Below are 17,878 nucleotides of genomic sequence, written 5' to 3' on the forward strand. Positions count from 1 at the left end.
GGCAGGTGGATTTTTTTATTTGTAGAGAGTCTTAGTAGAGTCCATCACATGCCATGCCTGCAGCCGCCTAGCTCCGCCCCTTGGTCATAAAACAGCCCCGGGTCACCATTATCATTTTGACAGCAAGATGGATATTTTTCAATGATGTGCTCCTGCATTCAGTCAAATTTGAGAAATACATTAAAATCAGTCATCTGAGTGGGGCTGTTTTCTCCTGCTTGTGGCTAATTAGTCAAGATGAATGTACACATGGAGCTGTCGCCATCATTGCCTGCTACTTTATTATGAAAAGAGCAATCATTGTCAGTTTTTTTTTCTTTTAAAAACACTTTTGATACACAGGGGATTTAAATAAATAAGAGGACAGGAGAAATCAGATTTTCCACATAAGCTTGCCAAGAGGTGAAGGTCGACCAAGGTTCCTCAGGCAGTCTGTCAGCATCTCTCCAAGGGGACAGACGAGGTGTGTGTACAATGCTGCAGCATCCTACCCCAAGGACCTACAGGGCAACCCCAGGGGGGCTATGGTTTAATATGGGGCAAGATGGTGGACAAATCATCCTGGGATAATGCTGGAGTTCGACTTGGTTAAAGATGTTTTCAAGAGAACCGGGGAGAACCCTGGAGATAGAAATGCATGCAGGAATGGCTCTAGCTTGCTGGCTGAGCGGCGTTGAGCATGATCCACTAACTTGAGTTTTCTTAGAAAAGGAAATTATTTCTATCTGTCGGGAGTACCAAGCGAGCCAGGGTTTAGGTAAACACAGGGAATCCTGCAAAACACCAGGTGGATGATGACTTTCAGTAGGACAGATGTGAGTTGACCATGTTCACCACCTTCCTGAATGTTATTGAATATTCCTTTGCAACTCTCAAGATGGTCAAAATTACACATTAGATAAGTGAAAAACACTCAAAGCAATATTTCTAAGGAAATACCCATTCTCCATCTCTTTTATTCACTAGCCCTTGTGGTTCACCGTCTCATGAGAAATGATGTCATTCAGATGATTGATTAATCTTCAGTGACTCAACATATAGGCTCAAGAATTCTAGTCTGTCTCATGACCATGTGGTCCAGAACCATCTTTTTGTCTTCTTTTTCTTAACCGGCAGAGGATTTCTCAGAACCAAGTATTCAGGGGACCTCGGTGTGATGTCATCTGTCCTATCTTTTAGTGATACCGAGCCAGAAGCCTTCCAAGACCCCTGGATACACCTCTCAGTGCTTGCAGAGGAACAGAGTCAATATGGTGGCTGGATGGGGCCTCATCACTCAAATCTTCCAACTCCACTGAAGTCTTATTTTCACTACTTTGGGTCTTTGCTGCCAGGAAAACTTAGGGACACCTGCTGGAGGCAAAGAAAGCAGGCAGCATGACATAGATCCCTCCTTCTTCCTAGCCTGCACCTTCCCTCTGGAGCAGGAGCATACGGATGATATGGCATTACGGAAAGAGCAAGGGGCCCAGCAGGAGACGAGGGTCTGTGTGAACCCACAGGTACCAGAGACGGCATGTTGATATGGGAGGCCTCCTCCGGAGATCAGGAAAAGATAACTGCCCTGGGCTTTAGGAGACCCCTATTCAAGTGACTAGAGAGACCTGAACAACTGCGTAACTCAGAGTAATTTCCTCACCTAGAAAAGGAGAGTAATCACGTGTCATTACAAGACGGGTGTGCAATCATCTCACGTCTACGGGACACTTAGTAAACGGTTGCTAGTTTCAAAACATTGGATGGAAGCATCTCTGAGACAGGTTTTACTTCCATTTATCCTTTCTGCCTTTATGGGCTCACACCCTTGCTAGGATTCGTTGCACTTTATCCTCTTTTACATCTGAAAATATATTTCATTTTCTTCTTTTTTGTTTTGTTTTTATATATATTTTTTTATATTTCATTTTTGATTTGGTTTTCTAAAACTTCGTGGGGAGAAAATGTTTTCTGGACCCCGGTACCCATCTCTAGTGAGCACACTCGTGTTTGGATTGCTGCTGGGGCTTCAGTTCAGGTGTGATTACCTGTCAAGCCTACCACAGTACACGTCAGGGGGTTTCTATTGTTATTTTAATGTAGAGGCTACTCAAAGGGTGAACGTCTTTTAAAGTCAGCATCAGTGCAAAATCACATTTGTAACTAGAATGACATCGAGCAAGGATAGAAAATGTGCTAACCAAGGGGACATAATGCACTTCGGCTGCACAGTCTGGGAGCACAAGAGTTTTCGGAGTGACAAAGGGTGAGCTGCATGCAACCCATCAGTCCTCCTGTATCCGGCCTGCGGGGATAATCACTCCGCATGTTAGAGCCAACTCGGCCTCACCGAATGCCCATTGTTCTGAGGGATGTCCTGTCATCGGTGCACATTGAACGTGCTACTCCTCACCAGCCCGTGAGAGGCACGTTGTTACTTCCCCGTTGTGCTTTTAAAGAAACTTGACACTCCGAGAGGAACAAAAATAATGAATTTTATCACTACCGATTCTATGATGCTTTGCCATAGAATCTTTCTTTCTTTCTTTTTTTAAATTTTAGATTGTGAGATAGTCTCACTTACAGACAAGTGCAAGAGTAGAATAAAGAACATGTGTCTCCCATTTATAAGGGTCTGCCACTGTTAGTATTTGCCCTATTTTCTAGGAACCATCTCTATCCGTGTGTCTGTGTCTGTACCATCTACGTATGTATGTATGTATGAAGCTATGCATCTAATTTTTTTTTCTGAGCCATCTGAGTCTAAATCACATATATCATTTATCCTTGAAGACTTCAGATGATATCTCCTAAGGACAAAAACTTATTATTATTTTTTTTTTTTTTTGAGAGAGAGTATATGGGGAGGAAGAGAAGAAGGGGGAAAAGAAGAGAGAATCCTAAGCAGGCTCCACGCCCAGCTTGGAGCCTGACCCGGGGCTCAATCTCACAATCCTGAGATCACAACCTGGGCCAAAATCAAGAGTCTGACACTTAACCTCGCCCCACAAGGACCTTTTCTAACATAACTACCGTCCAGTTATCAAACTCAGGAAATTTATCATCAACACAATATCATCATGAAAACTACAGCCAATAGCCTAGTTTCTCAATTGTTTTGATAATTTTTTTTATGGCAATATAATTTCTGGCAGGGATCCAATCCAGGTGCACACGTTGCAGTGAGTTGCCAGGTGCCTTTAGACTCCTGTAACCTCAGCCTTTGTCTTTTATGTCACTGACATTGTTGGAGCATAGACTAGTTATTTCTAGAACGTTCTCTTGGCTCCGGTTGGCCTAATGTTTCAGATAATGCATGTTTGGGCAGAAAGGCTTCGTGAGTGTTGCTGCGTCCTTCTCAACATCGTATTGTGAGGCTCATGAAGTCAGTTTGTCCCAACTTTGGTGATGCTAACTTTGACCTTGTTTCTCCACTCTACAGTTACTATTTTTAAAGATGAACACATAATTTGTTAAAAATATTTTGAGGCCATGTAAATATCTTGTTCCTCTGAACTTTCCCCTGCTAATTCTATTTCAGTTTTGATTCATGATATTTGCCTGAATCAATTATTACTATGATGATTGAAATATGGTGATGTTCTTATAACATGACTTGATAATCTCTTGTCAGCACTTATTGATCGTTTATAGCAGCTTCATGAGTTAAGAGCGATTATATCCATTTTTGATACATAACCTGATAGTCACAACTTAGTGGTAAAGCCAGACTTTGAATTTAGGACTTCTCATTAAAACAAACTGTACCTTTTGCTCTATAGACCTTATTTGTAATTACTTATGACAGTGACACTTCATTTTAATCTTTGGCTTTTGCCTTGTTTACCCAGTTCTCACCGGGTGGACCATCACAGAGGTTAGCTTTGCTTTTTGCAATGTGCACCCACTTCCCATTCTTACCATTGGACTGTATATCCCCCAAGGGCAGGTCTGTATTTCGCTCACAGCTATGAGCCCAGACGCCAACACCACTAGACATGCAATGAATATTTGTTGAACAAATTAATGAATAGGTCAACACTGGTTTTGAAGTCAACCTTCTTTCTTTGAATGCAGCCCAGCAGAACAAAGTTTACAAGCTAAAGTCCAGCAAATGTTTAACATATTAAGCTTGAGCTCTGGGAAAGTCCTGTTCCCAAACTGGGCTAGAGTTTTTGGCTTAATCCCACGCTACACATTGGCTCTCCGCCACTGCTGTGCGCCCCAGGAACATTGCCTGGCTGCTTACAGGGAGTTCTGGTGGGGTCAGTTTATGGGGGAATCTGTCTTCTGCTTGTTGAGAGAAGAAGGATTTTGTTTGTTTCTTTGTCTATTTGTTCTTCAGTGGCAGAAGCTGAGCTACCTGGGAGTGGAGGTGATTGAGGTGTCTTTGCTGTTGTGAGGCAGAGCCAAGGTTTGAGATTCAGGGCAAAAGGGACCCAAATGGAAAGGAAGTCAGGCAGGAGGAGATAGTTGTTCTGAAGCACAGAGTGGTCCCTGAAGGCTTGCTGAGCCAGAATTCAGGTCACAAACATGGTATTTGATACTGGGTGGGTCACAGGGTTCTATGGGGCTGAGAGCTGGAAGGTGTCTTGCAGATGCATCACGCCAGAGCCAGGATGTGAGGCCTAGGTTTTGAGAGCAGTCCTGGCTTTCCACTGGCAATGGGGCATTTTCAGAGTCTGGAAATTCCACTGGCTCTGTAATTGGCAGAGGAACTAATCACTTCCCTTTCTTCTGGGGAAAATAAAGAGAGAAAGTGTGAGAAGGGAATATTAGGGGTACCATTTGTGTTTATTTCAACCTTGAGTTTCTAAGACCGAGTAAAGGAAAATGATTTTTATGTCCTACCTCTACTCCCCTAGTTTGTGGGTTGTTTCCCAAAGTGTTTTCCTTGTACGCCAAATTTCTGGGATGTCAACTTGCACTCAAACCAACCATCAGCATCCACAATACAAGGCTCCTCGGGCACAAGCCTTCATATCACCTCCAGGCACTGCTCCTCCTCACTGTGACTTCCTTACTCACTTCCATCCCCTTTGCGGCCAAAGTTAACTTGGCTGCTGCCTACAGAATGCAGAGTCCAGACTGCCTGGACTCTGATTGTTCCTTGCTAGGAGGCCATTTCCCTTCATGTGACCATCAGAAGGGGGATAATTGCAGTGGGTCAAGCCGTATAACCCTCACAGCACCATCATGCAGTTTGATGTGTTGGGCATGAGTTCACTGGAGAGTAGAGATTGATTAAAAGAGATTGCATCAGGGGGCACCTGTGTGGCTCAGTCTGGGAAGTTTCAGACTCTTGATTTTGGCTCAGGTCATGATCTCATGGGTGGTGGGGTCAATCTTATTGGACTAAATGTTGATCAATGAGCCTGCTTAAGGTTCTCTCTCTCCCTCTCTCTCTGCTCCTCCCCTCACTCCCCTGCCTGCATATGCAAGCACTCTCAATATCTAAAAAAAGAATAAATTACATTGTAAAAGATGAAAAACAGTTTAAATGTTTTTTTTCATATGGCTCTCCCCCAAGATCATGTGAAAACAACAGATATTAAGCCCTTTAAAAGCAGCTTTGCTGAACACCTTGATGTCAGTCCTTGCCCCTCTATTCTGAGGTCCGGGTTCCTCCTAGAGATCACTTCCTTCTTCAAAGCCCTGTACTGAATATCCTTCCTCCCCCGACTTAATGGGAGATATTCTAACCTAAGGATACTCTCACCTCCAGGCCATTCGTGGGGCCCAATAATCATAGGTAGTATTTATAACTAATTATCCAGTTTAGAATTGCCCTGTTCAACAAGGAGTGTAGCCGCTAACTACATGTAGCCATTTAAATATAAATGAACTAGGGATCCCTGGGTGGCGCAGCGGTTTGTCGCCTGCCTTTGGCCCAGGGCGCGATCCTGGAGACCCGGGATCGAATCCCACGTCGGGCTCCCGTGCATGGAGCCTGCTTCTCCCTCTGCCTGTGTCTCTGCCTCTCTCTCTCTCTCTGTGTGACTATCATAAACAAAAAATATATATATATAAATGAACTACAATTAAACGAAATAAAAAATTCAGCTCCTTGGTTGGTCAGTTGTCATGGTAACTAGTGATTGTCACATTGGACAGGGCAGATAAAAAATACTTTCATCATTAGAAAAAGGTTTCTTGGGCAGTTGTGGTCTATGGCAGGGGCAGGAGAAATCCAATGCACCGCCTGTTTTTGTAAATGAAGCTTTACTGGAACACAGCCATGCTCCCCCAGTTACGATTGTTGTCTCAGGCACCCCACCGTCAGAGTTTAGCAGTTGCATCTGAAACCATATGGTCAACAAAGCCTAAAGTAGGTACTATTTGGCCATTTCTATAGAACAGTCTGCCAACCCCCAGTTGACAATAACGGGCTACCTGGGGGTTGGTACTTCAAGACTGGTCACGTTTGAGCTTCTCTGCCTTTGGGAGATACGCGTATATATAGCTTCTCAGCCTTCCAAGTCATCTGACGGCTACCTCTGAATCAAATGAGCTTGTGCAAACACACTCACACACTCTCTCATACACACACACACAAGACTCTCACACAGTCACACACACACAATTCACTCTCACAAATACACTCATATTCTTTCACACACTCCCATGCTCTCATACACTCACTCATACCCACTCACTCTCAGAAATACATACTCGCTCTCACACACGCACATTCTCTTTCTCACACACACCCCTCTTGCCTTAGGACAGCTATATACGCATGTTGAGTGGAACCATTACATTATTTTCCTAAACACAATACTCAGAAAAGAGACAACCTCTTGCATGGATGTGATTTCAGGCTGTGTCCGGGGTCTAGTGGTGCAGAAGCAATGAACTCATTAGAGAATCAACTCAGTACCTACTTAGAGTGACAAAGACCCAGCAGAGGTGTTGCTCTTTTTAATATTTTATTTTCAGCCCAGTGTCAGCCAAGTTCTGTTCGTGTTTTCCTATGTATAAGGAAGGTGAAGGCATAGTCTACTCCAGCTGCCAGCCAACTCCTGGTTTTAATTGATCTGTGGCTGTTCCTCCATTAGGAAGTGTTACACAAACAAAATTACTGGTGAAGTAGGTTCAGGTAGGTGTGAGTGACACAGATTTCCTTAGCACAGGATGTTCTATGTCTTCACCATTCAGGTGTGTAAGTACGAATCTTGAGTCTCTAAGAGATAGAGTGTTTTTAACAATGAACGTCCTTCCTGTCTTGCTTAAACTCTCCTTCTCCTGTTTCCCTTTATTTCTTGTCTTTTTTAAAGCATCTATTGAAACTAGTGTTCACAATGATACAAATTGATGTAGACATTGAAGGTAAAATTACTTGAACGTGGGGAAATTATGTCATCAACACATCCAGCACCTTTGGAAATCCCAACACTACTACATCCAGTGAAAGGTGTTCAGGGTTTGGGGCCTGGGGTGTCTGGGTGACTCAGTCCATTACTCACCCTACTCTTGGTTTCGGCTCAGGTCACTATCTCAGAATTGTTAGATTAAGCCCCACAATGGGGAGGTCCCACACTGTGCTCAATGGGAGAGTCTGCTTGCGATTCTCTCTCTCTTCCTCTCCCCCTCTCATTCATGCTCTCTCTTAAATCAATCAATCCTTTATAAAGGTGTATAGGGAACACAGAATTTGCATTCAAAGCCTTAGAAAGCATACCTGGACTTGGGTGATTGGAGAAGGTGGTGGAAAGGGGGTAGACTGTGACTGGGGCAGCAGGACTAGTCTATGTCCATTTTTAACCAGGCTGTTAGTTCTGAACCAAGATAAGAAGGAGACTCTTACTGCCCTGTTTCTCTCCTGATGGATTCCCTCTATGGAAACATTTTGGACGTCAACACACTGAGATAGAACTAATGCTATGATGCAAGAGGAAAATAATTAAATGGTGAATTTTGAACCTAAGTTCTTTCTCATTTTATTTCTTTGTGTCAGAGCTGAGGTTGTCTGGAGGATCAGTGAATATGGTCCTGCCATGGTTCTTGACCCTGCCTTGGGGAAGGGAGGGGGAAGTCAGAATTTCAGCAAGCTCTGAGTCAGGCCTGGTAGCAGCATCTCAGGCTTCCTATCTTCCCACCCTGAGATCTAGTATGTGGATGAGAGCAGCTCTGTTTTTTTTTTTTTTTTACGTTTTGTTTTTGTATTTATGTATTTATTTATTTAAAGAGTGTGAGTCAGAGGAGGAGCAGAGGGAAAGGGAGAGAGAGAAAATCCACAAGCCGACTCTGTGCTGAGCTCAGACCCCGGTGTGTGGCTCAGTTTCACAGCCCTGAGATCATGACCTGAGCCAAAATCAAGACTTGGATGCTTAACTGACTGCATCACCCAGGAGCCCCAGCTTCTGTTTTCTGAGTCCACTTCCAAAGCAGGTGAGCTCAATTCAGTAGTGCCAGGCACAGAATCTTCTCTTTCTCAGGTGTTTACTGAGGGTTTGTGCCTAGAAGGCCTGTCTTGTCAGGGACCGGCAACTGGCTGTCTTCTGAATCAAGCTTTCACAAGAAGCAGAATTTTTGCAAAAAGGGATGGTCTTGCTAAGGACTTCCTGCTCCTGCCACAATGATCAGAGAGTAAGAGGTGTCAGGGGATGACAGTGTGGGGTTGTGGTGGGTGACATAGCAGGGTGGACAAAGAACGAGATAGAGGCTCGGCTCTAGAGAGTCAGAATCCCTCTTTCTCCTCCAAGCAAAGGTTAGAAGAGTCTGGATTTGATGGAGAAGTTGAAATTTAATTTAGTGAAAGAGTAGCTTGAAAACCCTGTGGAGACATTCTATAATTTCCCTCTAGCAACTATCTTAATAGTTTGTTTTTGAAATGATTTTCCAACAATTTGCGACAGAGCTGGTGATGTTATGTTGAAAACAACAGCACTTACTGAACACTTGCCTGTGTCAGATATGGCAAAGCCCAATCAGCAGAGCTCATGCTATTGCCTAAAACATGAGGGAAATGAGCTCATATCTTATCCAAGGGATTACAGTTCTTTTTTTTTAAGATTTTAAAAAAAATTATTTTATTTTATTTTATTTTACTTTATTTTATTTTATTGTTTTATTATTATTATTATTTTTTAATTGGAGTTCAATTTGCCAACATATATCATATCACCCAGTGCTCATCCCGTCAAGTACCCCCCTCAGTGCCCGTCACCCAGTCACCCTGTCCCCCTGCCCACCTCCCTTTTCACTACCCCTTGTTTGTTTCCCAGAGTTAGGAGCCTCTCATGTTTTGTCTCCCTCACTGATATTTTCACTCATTTTCTCTCCTTTCCTCTTTATTCCCTTTCACTCTTTTTTATATTCCACAAATGAATGAGACCATATAATGCTTGTCCTTCTCAATTGACTTACTTCACTCAGCATAATGCCATCCAGCTTATTATCATAATCTACCCTCCATAATACCCTCCAACCTGCCACGTCAAAGCAAATGGTGGGTATTTGTCGTTTCTAATGGCTGAGTAATATTCCATTGTATACATAGACCACATCTTCTTTATCCATTCATCTTTCGATGGACACTGAGGCTCCTTCCATCTCCAAAGAAACAAAAGCTTTAAATGATACACTGGACCTGATGGATTTCACAGATATTTACAGAGCTTTACATTCAAACACAACTGAATACACATTCTTCTCGAGTGCACATGGAACTTTCTCCAGAATAGACCACATATTGGGTCACAAATCAGGTATTAATTGATACCAAAAGATTGGAATTGTCCCCTGCATATTTTCAGAACATAATGCTTTGAAACTAGAACTAAATCACAAGAAGAAATTTGGAAGGAATTCAAATACGTGGAAGTTAAAGACCATCCTGCTAAAAGATGAAAGGATCAACCAGGAAATTAGAGAAGAATTAAAAAGATTCATGGAAACTAATGAGAATGAAGATAACAACAGTTTAAAATCTTTGGGATACAGCAAAAGCAGTCCTGAGGGGGAAATACATCGCAATACAAACATCCATCAAAAAAACTGGAAAGAACTCAAATACAAAGGCTAACCTTGCACCTAAAGGAGCTGGAGAAAGAACAGCAAATAAAACCTACACCAAGCAGAAGAAGAGAGTTAATAAAGATTAGAGCATAACTCAATGAAATAGAGACCAGAAGAACTGTGGAACAGATCAACAAAACCAGGAATTGGTTTTTTTTTTGAAGAATTAATAAGATAGGTAAACCATTAGCCAGCCTTATTAAAAAGAAGAGAGAAAAGACTCAAATTAATAAAATCACGAATGAAAAAGGAGAAATCACCACCAATACCAAGGAAAGACAAATGATTTTAAAAACTTATTATGAGCAGCTATATGCCAACAAATTAGGCAATCTGGAAGAAATGGATGCATTTCTGGAAAGCCACAAACTACCAAAACTGAAACAGGAAGAAATAGAAAACATGAACAGGCTGATAACCAGGGAGGAAATTGAAGCAGTCATCAAACATATCCCAGGACACAAAAGTCCAGGGCCAGATGGCTTCCCAGGGGAATTCTATCAAACGTTTATAGAAGAAACCATACCTATTCAACTAAAGCTGTTCCAAAAGATAGAAAGGGATGGAGTACTTCCAAACTCGTTCTATGAGGGCAGCATCACCTTGATCCATCCAATACCAGACAAAGACCCCACCAAAAAGGAGAATTATAGACCAATATCCCTGATGAACACAGATGCAAAAATTCTCAACAAGATACTAGCCAATAGGATCCAATAGTACATTAAGAAAATTATTCACCATGACCAAGTAGGATTTATACCCAGAATGCAAGGCTGGTTCAATACTCGTAAAGCAATTAATGGGATTGATCATATCAACAAGAGAAAAATCAAGAACCATATGATCCTCTCAGTAGATGCAGAGAAAGCATTTGACAAAATACAGCATCCATTCCTGATCAAAACTCTTCAGAGTGTAGGGATAGAGGGAACTTTCCTCGACATCTTAAAAGTCATTTACGAAAAGCCCACAGCAAATATCATTCTCAATGGGGAAGCACTGGGAGCCTTTCCCCTAAGATCAGGAACACGACAGGGATGTCCACTCTCACCACTGCTACTCAATATAGTACTGGAAGTCCTAGCCTCAGCAATCAGACAACAAAAAGACATTAAAGGCACTCAAATTGGCAAAGAAGAAGTCAAACTCTCCCTCTTCGCCGATGACATGATACTCTACATAGAAAACCCAAAAGCCCTGGGTAACATTGACATTTTCACAATATTAATTCTGCCAATCCATGAGCATGGAATATTTTTCCATCTCTTTGTGTCTTCCTCAATTTCTTTCAGAAGTGTTCTATAGTTTTTAGGGTATAGATCCTTCCCCTCGTTGGTTAGGTTTATTCCTAGGTATCTTATGCTTTTGGGTGCAATTGTAAATGGGATTGACTCCTTAATTTCTCTTTCTTCAGTCTCATTGTTAGTGTATACAATGGAATATTACTCAGCCATTAGAAACGACAAATACCCACCATTTGCTTCAACGTGGATGGAACTGGAGGGTATTATGCTGAGTGAAGTAAGTCAATCGGAGAAGGACAAACAGTGTATGTTCTCATTCATTTGGGGAATATGAATAATAGTGAAAGGGAATATAAGGGAAGGGAGAAGAAATGTGTGGGAAATATCAGAAAGGGGGACAGAGCATAAAGACTCCTAACTCTGGGAAACGAACTAGGGGTGGTGGAAGGCGAGGAGGGTGGGGGGTGGGGGTGAATGGGTGATGGGCACTGAGGGGGACACTTGACGGCATGAGCACTGGGTGTTATTCTGTATGTTGGTAAATTGAACATCAATAAAAATTAACTTATTAAAAAAAAAAAGAAAACCCAAAAGCCTCCACCCCAAGATTTCTGGAACTCATATAGCAATACGGCAGTGTGGCAAGATTCAAAGTCAATGCCCAGAAGTCAGTGGCATTTATATACACTAACAATGAGACTGAAGAAAGAGAAATTAAGGAGTCAATCCCATTTACAATTGCATCCAAAAGCATAAGATACCTAGGAATAAACCTAACCAACGAGGGGAAGGATCTATACCCTAAAAACTATAGAACACTTTTGAAAGAAATTGAGGAAGACACAAAGAGATGGAAAAATATTCCATGCTCGTGAATTGGAAGAATTAATATTGCGAAAATGTCAATGTTACCCAGGGCAATCTACACGTTTAATGCAATCCCTATCAAAATACCATGGGCTTTCTTCAGAGAATTGGAACAAATCATCTTAAGATTTGTGTGGAATCAGAAAAAACCCCGAATAGTCAGAGGAATATTAAAAAAAGAGAACCAGAGCTGGGGGCATCACGATGCCAGATTCGAGGTTGTACTGCAAAGCTGTGGTCATCAAAAATTTTTATTTTAGTGATAGAGAAGAAGGAGGAGGAGGACGAGGAGGATGAGGAAGGGGAGAGGGAGAAGGACACACAGACTCCATACTGAGTGCAGAGCCCGATGCAGGGCTGGATCCCACAACCCTGAGATCATGACCGAGCCAAAATCAAGAGTTGGTTGCTTATCTGACTGAGTCACCCAGGCACCCTGGGGTTATGGTTCTAACCCAAGCCTAGAGGGCTCCAAAGCCTGTGCTCATTCATGCCGCCTTGTTTCCAGTCCCACATGGGACCCTGTGCTAGAACCCAGTGCTGGGGCAGGGAGAGCTGTGTGCAGGTACAGCGCCTCGATGCCTTCGAGGCAGCTCCGAGCACTGCGAGGGGAAAGGCATCATATATGAGCGTGACCCACAGAATGGGCAGGCAACCGTCTTCTCCCACCATGAGATGCCATCCTCGGCTGTAGGGTTAGGCCGGCCTGCACTGGAACCCAAGTGTTCAGTACCCGTCAGGCTTTCTCTGACCCTCAGGTCCCTTATCTACAAGAAAGGAGGTAGTAATTCTTCCTTCACAGAGTTGCTGAAAAAATTAAACATCCATCTAAAGAGTGCCCAACTCACTCCAAGAGCTGTCTCTCTTCCCTTTGCCCACGAGGAACCTCAGAGCCTGTCTGGTGGCACGTCTATACCAGCTGTGTGGGCATAAAGGCCTTGATTTCTGCCATCAGTTATCTCCCTCTGCTCTGCTCTTCCTATGGCTTTTCCCCTTGGTCCTGAGGTTTTACTTGACACTTGCTGGTTCCTTACGTGATGTGAGTTGATTTCATGAGTCACCTCGATGGGCCTAGGGGATGTCCACACAGCTGGTGAAACATTTCCGGGTGTGTCGTGAGGGTGTTTCTAGAGGAGATTAGCATTTGATTCAGAAGACTGAGTCAAGAGATGGCCTGCGTGGGCTGCATTGACTGATTCTGTGTGAATGGAACGAGAGGGTGAAGGGCAAGAAGGACAGAAAGACAAGAACATTTCCTTTTCCTTCTTGAGCTGGGATAGCCACCCTCTGCTGCTTTTGGACACCGGAGCTCCTGGTTCCTGGGCCCTTGGACTTGCAGTAAGTGATACCAACAGCTTTCCTGATTCCCCAGTTTGCATGTGGCAGATTGTGGGAGTTCTTGGCCTCCACAGCCATGTGAGCCAATTCCTATAATAGATCTCTCTGTCTCCCCCTCTCTGTGTCTGTCTCTCCCAGTGTTGTGTGTGTGTGTGTGTCTTCCATTATTTCTGTTTCTCTGGAGAACCCTGACTGACACACATGAATTTCTGCTAGAAGCTTATTAAAAACAAAACAAAACAAGGAAATACATAAGGAGACATTTCATGCAGTGTTGCTTTTGATGCTCTGGGGCCGCAGGATTATTTTCCTTGTGCAACTCAGAAAACCTGGGTGGCATTTGGCACGTGCTTCTTGACACACAGGGTCAAGAGCTCACTGGGATTGGCTGGAAAAGAGGAGGCGCCAAACTTGTTGCGGACACATTAATCTCACACAGGAGTTGATGTAGCTCACAGCCCCACCCATACGGTGGAAGAGCCAACTTATGGCTGTTGTGGTTTCTAACATTTACAATGTTATTGGTTAGACAGCCTCATCCTCTTCATCATCATTATTATCTTCTCCCCCAATTAATAAGCATATCGTCACAGCAATACGAACTTTACTGCCTTGCTTAAGGGTCGCACTATCATCCCTATCCCCAAGCCCTTGCTCTCACTTTTAAGAGTTATTTGTCAAAACAAGCTTTTGCATTATTCTTGGGTGATTCCATATCAGGTTTCTGAAGCCCCTGGCTGGAGAGGGTCCACCACTGCTGTGCAGACTCCTGGAGAAGCAGCCTGGGAAGCAGAGCAGAGGTGTGTCCCAGCAGATGTTCACTAGACGTTGTGCAAGGAGCATGGGCTGAAGGGCGTGAACTTGGATTTTGGTTGACTTCTACCCCCAGCTCGCTGAGTCCTCGGCAACAAGCCCCTTCTCCAGTCTGTGGACAGTCTTTGTGTCTCTTCCAGAGTTAACCCACATTCCCTGGATCCTTTCTGGTAGACGTGGTAGGAATGGCCCTGGAGAGGCAGGGATGGGGGGGCTGTTGCTCCTTGCCCTGGGGCTGCCCTGTGTCCTCTTCTTGCACTGGACTCCTTGTCTGTCCCCACGCCACGGCCCTCCCCTCCCTTCCATGGCCACGGTCCACTCCAGCCCACCTGGAGGCACCTCCGGCTCAGCAGGTTTCTTGACCTTCTGTCAGCCATGCTTCATCTATTGCTCACCTGCTGGAAAAATACCATTTCCTCCGACAGTACTTAGCACCCTGAGAGGGGGAACATGTGTCTTGCCATCTTTCCAGGGTGATACACACCTGGAGCAGGAAGATTGCTGGAAAGCACACATCTAATCCCACCTCACACCCCATAAATCTGGAATGAGGGTCCTTAAGGTGTGATGTGGGCAAAGGAGGGTCTGTTTCTGAGATTCTGCAGAGCACAGGGCGCAGGGATGGGGTCGCTTCGTGCCCCAGCAGGGAGCCTCGGGGGGCAGGAACCTGGTCTGCTCACCGCAGCACCACCCACAGCCTCTGCCCTGCTCTCCTTCCTAATGGGCATTTAATGGGAGCTTCTAAACTTAAATCATACATCTAGCTTGGGAATCCCTTGAGTTTCAGCAGACTCAGGCATTGAAGACCAATGAGAAAATATTTTGACAGAAAGGCAGTGGGCAGCGGAGTGAGCAGGGTGGGCTGAAAGTGCACGGAAGGCTTCATCAATTGACGCCGATGAGTTCTTTCCTACTTTGGCTTCTTTCTTTGTGTTTGTGAGGCATTTTCAGTGGGTGGGTGTAGACTTCGGAGAAGTTGTTCTTTCTCCTTAGTACTGGTATTTTGCTGCTCGCCAGTTAAAGCCCTTGTCAATTTTCTCTTCTTTCAGAACATCCGGTTCCTAAAGGCAGACTTGCACATGACCAGGCTTAGCAGGTCCCACATCCTCTCAAACTCCTCTGAGTCTAAGACTACAGGACTTATGGCGTATTGTCTATTTTCGGTGAGCTCTTGCTGAGGCCACAGGCAGTATTTTTCTTTATGGTCTTATAAGAGGCTGTCCCCTGGTCCCCTTTTTATTATTTATCTTCACCCTTGCACTCCCATTCTGGCACAAAAGAATACACTATAATTTAATCCAATTCAAACTAGATGCGATTCAACTTCCTTCCATTCAACCATTTCTATGGCGCTCGTGTGTCAGATGTGACGCCAGGCACTGGGAATATAAACACGACGGGCTGTTACCCTTGCATTCAATTCCCCAAGTGGAGAGCCATCTAATGGGCATCACATTCAGTCCCATTCCCGGGCAGCCACAGAACTGGAGGACACCAGGGCTCAAGAACTAGCCAGGGGCGCAGCCTCCAAAGTGCTGAGCAAGGAAGAAGGTCGGTGCCTCAGATGCAAAAGGAAGTCGTTGAGGGACCTGTGTTTGGAAACATGGAAAGGGAAGAAGAGAGCAAGACCGAAAGGCTGGGATAAATAGGATGCAAGAGGAGAAAAAAAAAAGGAGGAAGAAGAGAACAGTGGTCCCTGAGAAGTCAGTGGTTGCTCCAGAATCTCTCCATGGGGCCCAGGAAGCTCCCAGGAGCACACAGAGTACAGAGCGGCAGGTGACCTGGCCGCACAATACTCTTGGGTGGAGTAGCAGCAGTGCCTTGGGGTTATGGCAACTGAACCAAGGAACATTCTTGAGTTTAGGACGTAAGATGACAGTACCGATGAGTACCAAGAACCAGGCCGATAGGAACGGGAGATGCATGTAGTGGTTGATTGAAGCCAAGGGCCGAGATTTCCAAGTTTCCGTGGGTGAAGTAGGCAATTCCGAGTTCAGATAGGAGATCGCAGTTCTGCTGAAAGGTGGCTGGGAACAGAGGAGTACAGCCTTCAAGATGACAAGCGTCCTATCTGTCCCCATGTGGGGACTGAAGTTTGCAGGGGCAGGTCAATAGGGAGGGAAGGCAGGGAAATGTGGCAGGAGTTAAAGCCCTGGGAGTAGGTGGGTGCATCACACAGGAAGGGATGGCGTTGTGCCTGGGGTGACGGGAGGGGTTAGGAAGCCAGGTGATGCCCTGATGTCCTAGTTTTTATTTCTCTTTGCCAAGTTCCTTGTGCCTGGTAGGGTCGTCAGTCTTCATGACTCCTTCAAGAGCTCCTCTCAGCGATGGGTACATGACTCAGGCCTGGCCAATCACAGCATCCTTAGAAAGGGACTGTGACCCAGGCAGGGTCATTGTGTTTCATCCCATGGAATTTAGTTGCATTTGGGTTTGGTTTTTGCCTTGTTTTTTTATTGACAGAGTCCAAGCACCTAGAACAGAGGCTTTCAGTAAATATTTGTTAAATGAGTGGGTGTAGATATTGGAAAAATGTTTGCATCTGGAATCAAATGGTTGCCAATCTGGAATCCTGTGATGCTGAAGCAGCTGGTGACCGTCCTGGCCACCCCATGGAGTGAGATTTTCTACCGAAAAACACCAAGCAGAGAAAACCAGAGAACAGAGATGGGAAGAGGCTGAGAGGGACCAGAAGGAGGTGGAGAGGGGAGCAAAGGGGAGGGAGGGGAAGTGATTAACCTGGAATCCCAGCTCCAGCTCCAGAAGCTTCAGTTCCTCTGGAGCTCCCTTCACTTCCATCCGGCATCTTTTCCAAGCATGCAAGCAAGAAGTCTCCATGGTTCGCTCTAGTTCGCTTTCTGCTTTGCGGTTGGAAGACGTGAGACGGTGTTCCTCGGGGTTCTCGTGGCCGCGGGGAGCCCGGGAAGTGGGCCGTCTCGACCCGTGACTGTCACCCAGACTCAGCTGATAGGCTTCCCGGGCGCGAGCTGCCCACTGTGCAGGCTTGATCCTGCCCCATCCCCTGGGACCTTACATCACACTTTTAAAAACAGCAGTTGTCCTGGGTATTGGGGAAAGGCTTTGCCTTTTGTCGGGACTATTTTCACGAAGAGCCAGACAGACCACCGGGGTTTACCCTCGAGATCTCATCTCACGTCGCGGGGAGGCAGGGCCTACAGAAGCAGACACCTGTCTCCTCACTAGGTCGCAGTGGTCTGGCACAGGCTGGGCAGGGCGGCCAGAAGGTGGGACACGACATCCACCCACAGGTGGCTGGACCTGGGGGATCTGCCTGGTGTGGATGACCAAGGTGCTGCGCGGTGGGTCCCCAGGGCTGGGGCCGAGGGCACCCAGGGCGAAGGGATCCCCTTTCCCAGCTCTGCCTCTGCAGCCTGAGGCAGGCCACACACGCCGAACGACAGGCAGGAGGGTCTCTCTTGAATTAACTGGGAACGTTTCGTTCATTATTCATCATTACTTCATATTTAATGAGACTCCAATGTGTGCCCAGCACATTAGTAGCTCCACTAAGGACCATGGAGACGGATCCCCCCAAATCGAATTATTTGTAATAAAAACGGGAGGTTGAACAGATAATCTCACGGTGATGCACGGCT

Source organism: Nyctereutes procyonoides, unplaced genomic scaffold (genome assembly GCF_905146905.1).
Source record: "Nyctereutes procyonoides isolate TBG_1078 unplaced genomic scaffold, NYPRO_anot_genome, whole genome shotgun sequence".
NCBI lineage: Eukaryota > Metazoa > Chordata > Mammalia > Carnivora > Canidae > Nyctereutes > Nyctereutes procyonoides.